Genomic DNA, 13,031 nt, shown 5'->3' on the forward strand with positions numbered 1-13,031 from the left:
CTTTGGTACACACTGAACCAGACTCACCCAAGAACTGTCAGAAATGGGATAGATGATCCCTGAATCCAGCCACTTAAGAATTTCCTTCTTCACGACTTCCTTCATGATATGGTTTAACCTTTTTTGTTGCTCAACAGTAGGCTTGCTACCTTCCTCTAGCAGAATTTTATGCATACAATAAGAAGGGCTGATTCCTTTGATATCTGCTATAGTCTAACCAATTACCGATTTGAATTATCTAAGAATTCTCAAAGGCTTCTTCTCGTCGCTACCTGAAATGTCAGATGCAATAATAACAGGCAAAGTAGATGCATCACCTAAAAACGCATACCTCAAATGTTCAGGTAAAGGCTTAAGCTCAAGAATAGGGGATTCCTCAATAGATGGCTTAAGGCGCTTAGGAGCTTTGTTCAACTCCTCCATTCCCGGAGATTCAAAAGGCATATCAATCTTCCTCTTCCAGGGAGAAGCATTCAAAAATTGCAAATGCTCATCCCCTTCATCATCTTCACTATCAGAATTCCCCAACAAGGCCTTATCTAAGGCATCAGATCTTAGCAATTGATCAAGTTCTGCAGAAACCACAGAATCAACCAACTCCACTTTTAAGCACTCCTCATTTTCCGTAGGAAACTTCATGGCATTGAACATATTAAAAGTTATATCCTAATCCATCACTCGCATGGTGAGCTCACCTTTCTTCACATCTATCAAGGTTCGGTCAGTAGCCAAGAAAGGTCTTCCCAAGATTATGGGAATCTTCTTATCCTCCTCGAAATCAAGAATTACGAAATCAATAGGGAAGATGAGTTTATCCACCTTGACCAAGAAAACCTCCAAATACCTCACGGATATGTAATAGAACAGTCGGCCAACTGCAAAGTCATACAAGTAGGCTTTGGATCAGGAAAGTCCAATTTCTTGAAGATTGACAAAGGCATCAGATTGATGCTAGCTCCCAAGTCACATAGACACTTGTCAAATGACACCTTTCCAATGGTACATGGAATAGTGAAGCTTCCAGGATCTTTAAGCTTCGGAGGCAACTTTTGTTGTAGCACAGCACTACATTCCTCCGTGAGAGCAACGGTCTCTAAGTCATCAAGCTTCACCTTCCTAGAAAGAATACATTTCATGAACTTCGCGTAACTAGGAATTTGCTCAAGAGCTTCAGCGAAAGGTATGTTGATGTGAAGTTTCTTAAACACCTCCAAAAATTTCTCAAACTGCTTATCCAGCTTTTTCTTCTACAGCCTCTTAGGAAAAGGAGGTGGAGGATAGATATGTTTCTTCCCTGTATTACCCTCGAGAGGAGTGTCCTCAACAGTAGTCTTCCTTGGTTCCACTTCTGCTTCCTTCTGCACTTCTTCTTCAGCCTCAACTTCATATTCTGGAGTCTTTACATTTTCAGGATTTGCAACCTTACCAGACCTCAATGTAATTGCCTTCACATGCTCCTTAGCTTCCTTCTTTCCTGGAACTTCAATATTGCTCGGAAACGTGCTAGGTTGACGATTCAGTAATACATTAGCAATTTGGCCAATCTGATTCTCCAAGGTCTTGATAGACATAGCTTGGCTCTTGCACATGAGCCTCAACTCCTCCAATTCAGATTTTTCATTAGCTTGCGGCAGCTGCTGAAGTTGAAGTTGTTTCCTAGGGGCATATTGCAGTTGCTAAAAACCAGGAGGGTTATACTGTTTTGCTGTGTATGACTGATAAGATTGTTGTACCGCATCCGGATTATTACTCCAGCGGAAGTTAGGATGATTGCGGTTATTTGGATGATAAGTGGTTGGAGCTTGTTGCTGCGATCTCTAAAAGTTGCTCACAAATTGAGTTGATTCGCTAGAAGTAGCACACTGCTCAGTTTTATGTGCCCCCGCACAAAGCTCACAAACACTAGTGATTTGATTAACTCCATAATTAGCCAAAGTGTCCACCTTCATCGTCAAATCCTTAAGTTAGGCAGCTATAGCAGTTATTGCATCCAACTCCAAAATTCCTGCTACTTTACCCTGAGTTAGCCTCTGAGAAGGATTCTAGTATTCATTAGCAGCCATCAGTTTGATCAATTCATAAGTTACATTGTAGCTCTTAGCCCACAAGGCTCCTCCTGATTCTGTATCGAGCATGGGTCTAGAAGTAGAACCCAATCCATTATCGAAATAGTTTATAATCATCCAATCATGCATGCCATGGTGTGGGCAGTTCCTTAGCATCTCCTTATATCGATCCCAAGCCTCACACAGAGATTCTCCAGTTTGCTGAGCAAACTAAGTAAGAGCATTCTTGATTGTAGCAGTTTTCGCCATAGGAAAGAATTTAGTGAGAAACTTTTGAGCAAGATCCTCCCATGTGGTGATAGACCTTGGTGGTCGAGAATATAACCAGCAATTTACTTTGTCCCTCAGAGAGAATGGAAAAAGTCTCAGCTTGATAGCATCTTCAGTCACCCCATTGAACTTGAAAGTGTCGCAGATCTCGATAAAAATCCCTGATGTGCATGTTGGGGTCTTCTGTAGGAGAACCCCCAAACTGAACTGAGTTCTGTATCATCTGAATCGTGCTCGACTTGATCTCAAAAGTGTTAGCCGAGATGGCTGGTCGGATGATGCTTGACTGAATATCATTGACCTTAGGATTTTCAGCTTGATCTCCCATCACAACTAAAGTTGGTTCCTCGACTTTTTCTTCATCCTCAAAAACTTCCCTTCAAATCACTACAGCTTCTTCCTCGGCTTGATCCAGAGTTCTCTTACTGTTACGACCGGAATTTTATGTAATATTATTTATGGATTTGGTATAATATTAAAGTCAAACGAAAATATATTCAATGATTGTACGCTAGTGTGAGTGAAAATTTCTGCATTATAAATTTGCTTTGTGTAGTATATGATTTTTCAAAGCAAGAGTTTATTTAATTTCTTTATTATTGATTTATAAGGAATATTCTAAGCTTTGGAAAAAATTTCTTTTAAAAGGTATTTTGTTCACAAATTTTGAAAATGATTTTATAAAGTCTCTAAAAATCCAAGTTATTTTATGGTATAAATTTCATAATTTTTGAACTTGTATTTTATTTTATAAAAATAAATCATTAAAAATTTTAGTTGTCATATTTATCAAATTACATGAATATCCTTGCATGCAAACTCTCTTCTATTCAACTAAAGGGCTAAAAAGGACAATTACAACCCCACTAACTCTCATCTTGCTAACCAAATTACTCCTTTGTCCTTGCATGCAAAATCGTCTTAGTATGTGGGAAGGTTAATCTTGTAAATTCTCATTTCCACTCACTTATTTCAATCAATCAAAATCATAAATACCCAAAGTACAAAGTGTTGTGATCATTCACCCCACTCCACACTCCACCCTCACTCTCTCCTCCCTCCCTCCTCCCTCACCTCTCGGTTTTTCCTCCCTCTCGGCAATCACCATAGCCGAAGCCCCCATCCCCTTTCTTTTCTCCATTCTTTCACTCAAACATCCATCTTATATTCAAGTAATCTTGCTCCCTACATGTTGAAAGTTTAAGTTTAAGGGTTACATGTAAAGGTTTTAGTGAAACTCAAAATACAATCTTGATTCTTATGGATTTAAGGTTGTTTTTGAGAGGACTACAAGGAATGGATAAATGCCAAGTCTTGAGAAGGAAACTCTTGATAATTTAATGGCCATTTCCATCCATTTCATTCGGCCATGACCATATGGGAGCCGAATGAATGGTCCTTGAAATCATTCTTGTTGTTTTGATCAATTTTTGCATGTTTATGTGATAATGACTTGAATTTTGCGGTGAAAATTTGATAAAACTCCTTGCATGCTAAGTGATCATCTAGGTATACCTTATGCTAGGCTTGCATGTCAATTTTAAGATGGAATATATGTAGAAAATGTGTTGTTTTGGTTTGAAAAACCCGAAGGCATGCATGCATGAGGATTTCTCTTAGAATGTTGTAAGATTTTGATCATTTGGAAAGATTTTGTTAGTGAGCCTTAATTTCAGTAGGTATAATGTGTTAATATTGATTTATGCTTCTTGTTGCATGGTAATAATTCGTGATTATCTTTTATAAAAAAAATGCATACCTTGTTGTTTAAAAAGCATGAAGATTTTTGATTTGTGAAGTGTAGATTCTCTTGTTTTGCTATAATTGTACCTTAGGTAAGGATGATATCACCAAGGTTATTTTGAGAATAAGGGAGTTAGTTCAGTAGAATACCATGTTTAGGTCTTGGTTTGAGTATTGGGTTGTTGGTAGTTGAGTTTGTCAAGTCAAAACCTTGGAGAAATGAGAGTTATAGTTTCTGCAGAAAATCAGTTTAGTACCCTGAGGTTTAGAGTGAGTTTTGACCATGTCATTGGTGTGCACTTTGAGGCCCAAGCCAGGCCCTTGAGCCATATCAAGTTTGTGAGATGCCCTTAGGTCAGGAGAGTCTTGTGTAAAAGTTTTGAAGGAAAACTTGTAGTTTAAGACTGTCTAATGCACTCAAGAAACTATAGTTGTCATTCTGAAATTTGCACAAGTGAGCACTTTCACTTATCACATAGTTTTAGAACACTTAGAAGTGAGTATTAGGTCGACCACCATAGTTGTAAGATAGTATAAGGTCAGTAGAGCAAAAGGCACAAGTGAGGGTCAATAGGTTTTGGATAATTTAGGAAAGGCACATCGAGTTAGGAAGCCAAAATTTGAAGACTTTGTCTAGTTTAGCGACCAAGTGACTTAAGTTGTGAGTCGAGATCATCCAAGCCTAGTGTTGCATTATGGTATATATGGTGTTATTTGATATTAATATACGATATGTGATTATATGGCTATGTGTGTACATTTGAAATATAAAGGTGAATATAAATTAAGTGCGTATAGGCCTAAGTGCCATCCATGTTTAATTTCGGGTTGTAAATAGGTTAAGATGGTAAGAATATATTATAATGAGGATTATTATTATTTATGTAGGATCTCGAGACGAGGGAAAACTTGCCATAAAAGATGAGTGAAGCTCCAGTTGCTCCTACCAGTCAGACCAGACCAGCCTATCTCAAGGCAAGTGATTCAACTTGACCTTTGTATTTACTATAAACAGTTCATATATATCGATGCAATTATCCTGAGTCATTTTGATATGTTTAAATCAAGCGTATCTCTCGCTTATCTTTGAATTATATAGAAATGCCATGAACCCTCGAGTATGGATTACAAGTAGTTCAAAAGTCTTTTCATGATAAATAAATGCCATGATAAAATAAAGAGTTGTTATATTACTTGATTGATCCTCTTGATTAACATGCTGATGATTCCTAAGTATTGATATCTCATCCTGATACTTGAACCCCTATAGAACCTTACCTTGAACTCTGATAGTCAGAAACTTACCAAAATGATTCCTCATTGATTGATACCCTCTTTCCTATCCTAAAGCTTGACAATTCTGATATATATATATACATCATGAGCTAGAGATCATTACCTTAACACCCATAGTATTCGTGAAGCTTATCTTCTTAATGATCCAACACCTGTACCTTGACGAGAAACCATTGCTTTAAGCCCAGTTTGGCATTACCCCTTCATATTATCCATTAGTCTCACCATATTTTCCTGTCCAAGTTCTGACATATGAAAACCTTTTGGTTACCCTAATAGAGTAAAGTTTTGTGAATCATGGCCCTGAGATTTAGTACCATATTTTCCGTGATTCGAGTTGATCTATAATCCCTTAATAAAAATATTTACTGTTAAAAGAGATTTTGTTACAATTCGGCATCAGCTTTTGAAATAAATAAAATATGGGTTTTCAGTCCCAAAGGGGGATAAATGTTTTTTTTGAATAGTGGATCTGGACTGAGACGCGAGTCCTTTCCACCCTTATATTAGGCTTAAAAGTTGCCTAGGGATTCCCGTTAATGTTTTAGAACCCAGCAAGGTTCGGGATTACTTCACTGCTGATCACCGGCTGTAATCCGTAGCGTCATAAAATGATTTTGATTAAGACATGATTTTAAAATTGTTTTGATGCAAGCAAAATGATGCCATCTCATATAGTTTTATCTCTCGTTATCATTAGTTATGTCTTTCCATTGGCATTCTTAAAAATATATCTCGATTTATGTTTTGTGTCGTTCTGTTAGCACTTGTTGAGCATTTGGCTCACTTCTTGCTTTACCCTTATATTACAGCTAGCAACTATGGTTAGATTCAAGCAGACTGCCCGTAAGACCTGTGATGCTGATGCTTATGTTCGAGCTCAGGTAGAATAAGTAATAATAGTTGTGTGAGGACTCGGTATTTGTAATCAGATGAAATAGTTGGTAGTGTTGGGCTGTTCCAAACCCTAAACTGTAAGATCTTGGAGTTGGTTGTGTATTCTACTTTTAAAATATTGTAATAGCTATATTTATTTTGCTGTTTAAGTTGGGGGTGTGACAGGTTTTGGTATCAGAGCTACGGTTTAGAGTCCCTGGACAGCCCAAATAGGTTATAGGATTTGTGTGTAGGTTATAGATATTATGCGAGAGAGTAGGTTAAGTAAATTATTAATTAATACTCCTCTTATTGGTTGTCAGCAAAGGGCGCATTCCTCGTCATCCTCTGGGTCGGACGACACTATTGCTTTCTCCGTGTATGCTGAGTTGAGGCGAGAGTTCGACATGCTTCAGGGCAAGTACGACCGACTGATAGACCAACTAAAGAACGTGTATCCGGACAGCCGAAACTACGAAGGGAAGCCCAAGGAGCAGATGACTGCGAGACTTGAGACCTTGGTTCAGTACGTCAACACTAAGCTTGAGGAGATGCTAGCACACCAGGACCGTACCAGCCAGTATGTCATTCAGATGGTGGCGGATGAGCTCCAGAGCATTGTGAAGACACTTCGAGAGGAAAAGACTACCAAGCCCCGTTCAGATGGAGTGGAGCCTTAGTTCTTTCCATTTACCTTTCATGTTGTTGTCCAGTCAGACTCTGTGGAATCCCCAGTTTTTTCTGTGGTTTCCTTTAAATAAGCCTGTTATTCCTAGAATCAGACTATGTCCCAATCCTATGTACTGTGACCTTTAAAATTTCAATAATTATGTGTTATTGGTCCATTTTCCCTCAACTGTTATTTTATGTTTTTTTTATCATCATATCTGCTTAATTTGGAAACTTGACCCCATATGTAAATGAGAATGCCATGCGATACCCTCGAATCATTTTATCATTCATATCTCTTTTGATACAACTCTTATTTCAGGATCATGCCTCCCAAAAAGAAGAACCCAACAACCACCTCCACCACAGACCCAAATATTCTTCGACTACTGGAAACCTTGCAACAGCAAACCAATGCTATAGCTCAACAACAACTAACTCTTCAACAACGAATTGAAAACCAAGATAACCGTGAGCCACACCAACCACCTGAACCACCAGTACCACCTAGACAAATTGTCACCTTCAAGGCTTTTCAGAATGTGAATCCACCTGCATTTCATGATACCACTGATCCAGTGATAGCTAACACATGGATCAAGGAGATGGAAAGGGCTTTTGAGTTGGTACAGTTAGGAGACGATCAAAAGACGTCGTATGCTACTTACTTCTTGAAGGGAGAAGTCATCTATTGGTGGGAATCAGTAAAGGCTATGGAAGTCACTCAGCAGGTTTCTTGGGAGAGATTTAAGAAGTTATTTCTGGACAAGTAATACCCTAAGTACATGCAGAATCAGATGGAGCTAAAATTTCTTGAGTTGAAGCAAGGGAACATGACTATATTGGAGTATGAGAAGAAGTTCACTGTGTTGTCAAAGTTTGTGACAAAGTATACCAGCACTGAGGAGGAAAAAGCAAAGAAATTCCAGCAAGGATTGGAGCCTTGGATCAGAGATAGGGTGGCTATGTTTGAGCTTGAAACTTATGCGGGAGTAGTACAGAAAGCTGCTCTGATTGAGAATAATGGGATGCAGTCAAGGAAAGAGAGGGATAACAAGAAGAGGAAGGTTCCATTTTATGGAGAAAAGTCTGAAGCCGGAAGTTCGCAAGATCGGAATATAAAAAGGATTGGTTTCCAGAAGGGCGGAAATTTTCAAAAGAAGGGAAATTTGGTCAAAAGGCAAGAATCAAAAGGGAACAACCAGGCAAGCCAAGGGCAAGTTGGAGAAAACAGGTTCCAGAGACCGGAATGCAAGCACTGTGGAAGAAGGTACCCCGGAGTATGCAATAAGCTGAGCATGACCTGTTATAGGTGCAATCAAAGAGACATTTGGCAAATGAGTGCAAGATGCCGAAGCCAGGAGTTACGTGCTACAAGTGTGGGAAGACTGGACACATAGCTAGGGAGTGCAAGGCAACCGGACCAGTCAAAGCTCTAATGAATGTGGCAAGTACTAGTGCGAGTGTGCCAGCCGAGGTATTGGCATTACCTCCACCACCCGCACCAACCCCGCAAGCAACAGCAAGGACATTTGATCTAAAGATGAAGGATGCTGTTCAGAATTCTGAAGTGATAGCAGGTACACTTTTACTCAATAATGTCAAAGCTAAAGTATTGATTGATTCGGGAGCCACAAGATCTTTCATATCAGAATCTTTTGTTGATAAGCTCCAATGTGATAAAATGGTTATGAGTGAGGTAGTAAATGTGGTAATTGCGAACCAAGAGAAGATTCCTGTGAATCAATTTTGTCCAAGGTGTAAGATTGATATTTCGGGGTATAAGTTCTCAGCCGACTTGATACTCTTCAAGTTGGGAGAGTTTGATATAATTTTAGGAATGGATTAGTTAGGAGAGAATAGCGCTCAGATAAATTGTAAGACCAAGAGAGTGTATTTAAAGACGAAGAGTGGAGAGAAGGTAGTATTTAAGGGACAGAGGCAAGAAAAACTATTTCTTACAATTGTTCAGGCTAAGAAGTTACTTAGAAAAGGTTGTGAGTCATTCCTAGCATATGTAGTGGATTCAGAGAGAGGCAGCCCCGGCATGGAAGATATTCCTGTAGTTAACGAGTTCCCTGATGTGTTTCCCGACGAACTACCAGGCTTACCACCAGATCGACAAATTGAGTTCGAGATCAACCTTGCTCCAGGAACGGAACCAGTTTCAAAGGCCCCGTATAGGATGGCACCAGCAGAAATGAAAGAGTTGGCGAGGCAGCTACAAGAATTATTGGATAAGGGAGTGATACGACCAAGTACGTCGCCATGGGGAGCACCTGTTCTGTTTGTAAAGAAGAAAGATGGGAGTATGCGTCTATGCATAGATTATCGGGAGTTGAATAAGGTAACGATCAAGAACCGCTACCCGCTACCAAGAATAGATGACCTTTTTGATCAGTTGAAGGGAGAAAAATGCTTTTCGAAGATTGATTTGAGATCGGGATACCATCAATTAAGGATCAAAGAAGAAGATATTCCCAAGACCGCATTCAGGACCAGATATGGGCATTATAAATTCCTAGTAATGCCGTTTGGATTGACCAACGCTCCGGCCACATTTATGGATCTGATGAATCGAGTATTTAAGAAGTATTTGGACAAATTTGTTGTGGTATTCATTGATGACATCCTTATTTATTCTAAGTCGGAAGAAGAAAATAAGCAGCACCTCTGGATAGCATTGGAGATACTCCGACAAGAGAAGTTGTATGCCAAGTTTACCAAATGTGAGTTTTGGTTAAAGGAAGTTCAATTTTTGGGGCATGTTATTGGAAATGAGGAAGTTAAAGTGGATCCGGCAAAGATTGAGGCAGTTATGAGTTGGGAGAGGCCAAAGACTCCTACGGAAGTGCGAAGTTTTCTAGGATTGGTCGGATACTATAGAAGATTCGTCAAGGATTTCTCAAAGATTGCCATACCATTGACCAAGTTAACCAGAAAGAATCAAAAGTTTGAATGGAGTGCAGAATGTGAAGATAGCTTTCAAGAGTTAAAGCAGAAGTTGGTAACAGCTCCGGTGTTGGTACTTTCAGATGATCAAGGGAACTTTGTAATATTCAGCGACGCTTCGCTTAAGGGTTTGGGTTGTGTGTTGATGCAACACAGTAAAGTAATCGCATATGCGTCAAGACAGTTGAAGCCGCATGAGTTAAAGTACCCGACGCATGACTTGGAACTAGCCGCCATAGTGTTCGCACTCAAGATTTGGAGACATTACCTCTACGGAGAGAAGTGTGAAATCTACACGGATCACAAGAGTTTAAAGTACATTTTTACTCAGAAAGAGCTCAATATGAGGCAGAGGAGATGGTTGGAATTGATCAAGGACTATGACTGCTCGATAAATTACCATCCTGGAAAGGCGAACGTAGTGGCCGATGCTCTGAGTAGGAAGGAGAGATTGAATATGATGATAACATCAAAAGAGTTATTTGAAGAAATCGAAAAATTGGAATTGGAACTTTGTGCTTATGGAAAAGTCGAGGAAGTTTGTCGTGCAATGACCTTTCAGCCAACACTAGTGGAAAAGATAAAGAAGTGTCAAGAGGAAGTAATGGAAAAAGAAAAGAATCAGTTATCTGGAGAGGAGATTAATACTCAAAGGGATGAGCAAGGGATACTAAGGTTTTCATCCAGATTATGGATTCCCCATGTACCTGAATTAAAGAATGAGATCTTCCATGAAGCCCACAATTCGAAATTTTCAATCCACCCGGGAAGCACCAAGATGTATCGAGACTTAAAGAAGAACTTTTGGTGGCCCAATATGAAGCGAGACGTGGCAGAATGGGTTGCGAAGTGCTATACTTGTCAGAAAGTAAAGGCAGAACATCAACGACCAAGCGGATTAATTCAGCCCCTGAAGATTCCAGAATGGAAATGGGAAAATATCGCTATGGACTTTATAGTGGGACTACCGCGAACGAAATCCGGGCATGACGCAATATGGGTTATAATTGATCGTCTTACGAAGTTGGCGCATTTCCTTCCAATAAACGAGAAGTCGTCATTGGACAAGTTGGTTCATCTGTATGTGCGCGAAATCGTACTAAGGCATGGAGTACCCGTATCAATAGTTTCAGACAGAGATCCTCGATTTAACTCGAGATTCTGGAAGCAATTTCAGGAATGTCTTGGCACAAAGTTGAATATGAGCACGGCGTACCACCCGCAGACTGATGGCCAGAGTGAAAGGACAATTCAAATGATTGAAGACATGTTGCGCAGTTGTGCAATCGATTTTGCAGGAAGTTGGGATGACCATTTGCCATTGATTGAATTCTCTTACAACAACAGCTGTCATTCCAGTATCGGCATGCCACTATACGAAGCTTTGTACGGGCGAAAATGTAGATCACCAACAAGTTGGGATGAAGTAGGAGAAGGAAGAATTCTCGGCTCGGAATTGGTACAACAGTTGCATGACTCGGTCAAGTTAATTCAGAAAAGGTTGCTTGTTGCTCAAGATAGACAGAGGAAGTATGCGGATCCAGCGCGTAAGGACGTTCAATTCCAAATTGGCGAAGCTGTGTTGCTGAAGGTGTCACCTAGAAAAGGGTTGATGAGATTTGGCAAGAAAGGGAAGTTAGCACCTAGATACATAGGTCCTTTTGAGATTTTGAGTCAAGTAGGAAAGGTGGCCTACGAGTTGGCCTTACCACCTCAATATCAGCATGTGCATAATGTGTTCCATGTGTCGTTGCTTAAGAACTACAATCCTGACGCTAGCCATGTGATAGAATATGAACCTGTAGAAATTCAGGCGGACCTGTCATTTGTGGAGCAACCGGTTAAAATACTCGAATGGCAAGTAAAGAGTCTTAGAAATAAGTCAGTAAAGTTAGTAAAAGTACTTTGGAGGAACCCTAAGGTCGAAGAGTCGACTTGGGAGTTAGAGTCTGATATGCGTTCCCGGCATCCTCATATTTTCTCTTAGATTCTGGGGACAGAATCCCTTAAGGGGGAGAGGATGTTACGACCGGCATTTTATGTAATATTATTTGTGGATTTGATAAAATATTAAAGTCAAACGAAAATATATTCAATGATTGTACGCTAGTGTGAGTGAAAATTTCTGCATTATAAATTTGCTTTGTGTAGTATATGATTTTTCAAAGCAAGAGTTTATTTAATTTCTTTATTATTGATTTATAAGGAATATTCTAAGCTTTGGAAAAAATTTCTTTTAAAAGGTATTTTGTTCACAAATTTTGAAAATGATTTTATAAAGTCTCAAAAAATCCAAGTTATTTTATGGTATAAATTTCATAATTTTTGAATTTGTATTTTATTTTATAAAAATAAATCATTAAAAATTTTAGTTGTCATATTTATCAAATTACATGAATATCCTTGCATGCAAACTCTCTTCTATTCAACTAAAGGGCTAAAAAGGACAATTACAACCCCACTAACTCTCATCTTGCTAACCAAATTACTCCTTTGTCCTTGCATGCAAAATGGTCTTAGTATGTGGGAAGGTTAATCTTGTCAATTCTCATTTCCACTCACTTATTTCAATCAATCAAAATCATAAAAACCCAAAGTAAAAAGTGTTGTGATCATTCACCCCACTCCACACTCCACCCTCACTCTCTCCTCCCTCCCTCCTCCCTCACCTCTCGGTTTTTCCTCCCTCTCGGCAATCACCATAGCCGAAGCCCCCATCCCCTTTCTTTTCTCCATTCTTTCACTCAAATATCCATCTTATATTCAAGTAATCTTGCTCCCTACATGTTGTCTATATATATTTCAAAGAGTTTTGAGTAGAAAGTTTAAGTTTAAGGGTTGCATGTAAAGGTTTTAGTGAAACTCAAAATACAATCTTGATTCTTATGGATTTAAGGTTGTTTTTGAGAGGACTGCAAGGAATGGATAAATGCCAAGTCTTGAGAAGGAAACTCTTGATGATTTAATGGCCATTTCCATCCATTTCATTCGGTCATGACCATATGGGAGCCGAATGAATGGTCCTTGAAATCATTCTTGTTATTTTGATCAATTTTTGCATGTTTATGTGATAATGACTTGAATTTTGTGGTGAAAATTTGATAAAACTCCTTGCATGCTAAGTGATCATCTAGGTATACCTTATGCTAGGCTTGCATG

General features: G+C 39.1%; 1 non-coding gene across 1 annotated transcript; it reads left to right on the forward strand.

Annotated features, from left to right (window-relative positions):
* Nucleotides 1–2,193: 2,193 nt before the first annotated feature.
* LOC141694225 (small nucleolar RNA R71) lies at nt 2,194–2,300 on the forward strand. The gene has a single exon (XR_012563548.1). It is a non-coding gene; the product is annotated as a small nucleolar RNA R71 (small nucleolar RNA).
* Nucleotides 2,301–13,031: the final 10,731 nt, after the last annotated feature.

The sequence above is a fragment of the Apium graveolens genome, chromosome 10 (genome assembly GCF_009905375.1).
Source record: "Apium graveolens cultivar Ventura chromosome 10, ASM990537v1, whole genome shotgun sequence".
NCBI lineage: Eukaryota > Viridiplantae > Streptophyta > Magnoliopsida > Apiales > Apiaceae > Apium > Apium graveolens.